The sequence below is a fragment of the Tupaia chinensis genome, unplaced genomic scaffold, assembly GCF_000334495.1.
Source record: "Tupaia chinensis unplaced genomic scaffold, TupChi_1.0 Scaffold000561_1, whole genome shotgun sequence".
Classification (NCBI taxonomy): Eukaryota; Metazoa; Chordata; class Mammalia; order Scandentia; family Tupaiidae; genus Tupaia; species Tupaia belangeri.
Window position 1 is genome coordinate 1,318,849 of NW_006160074.1, and position 814 is coordinate 1,319,662.

Below are 814 nucleotides of genomic sequence, written 5' to 3' on the forward strand. Positions count from 1 at the left end.
AGGGTCCGGTGGCCGCCCTCAGCTCCTGCCTGTGGCTCCCCAGCCTGAGGCCGCTGCCCTCTGTGGCCTCACATGGTGGCGAGCGGCAGCCCACCCTCATGACTTCAGCTAATCTTTGTCACCTCCTCTCAGCCTTATCCCCACATGAGGTCACAGTGGGGAGTGGGGGAGGGGACAAAGGGGTTCATATCACCTGCACAGGGTCGGCCCATCAGTAGGATTTGAACTCAGGCAGTGTCTCTCCAGTGCAGACTCCTCACTGCTGGACTGTACAGGCTTCCCCCCAGGGGCTGCAGTGAGACTTTGCAAATCCCTAGGGCTTTTCCCCTACTCGGGGAGGTCGCCCCAGCATGCCCCAGAGTGAGCCCTACTGATTGTTTTGAAAGAGGAGTGGGCTGAGGTGATGGCACAGAGGGCACCCAGACCCAAACCGCAGACTCTCCTTTGGGGTTCTGTTTGTCTTGTACTGAGCGGGCCCCAGCCTCCAGTCCAGACTTCATCAGGAGTGGGCTGCATGACCTTGGGCGAGTCACCTGACCACTCCCAGCTCCCGGTTCCTGCCTGGGTGACCCCAACTACTGCCACCCTCGCGGATGGCTGGAGACCATCCCTGGGGCTGAGAGGTCGGCAGGGCCCCAACGCGTGGATGGAGCCCCCGGTATAACACTGCCAGGGAGCAGAGTGGGAGAGCCCGCCCCACCCCGGCCACGCGGGTGGACACGGGAGCCCGCGCACAGTGGCAGGTGACCTTAGGCCCGGTGACCGTGGCTGTGTCGAGTCCGCGCGGGTGGACACGGGAGCCCGCGCACAGTGG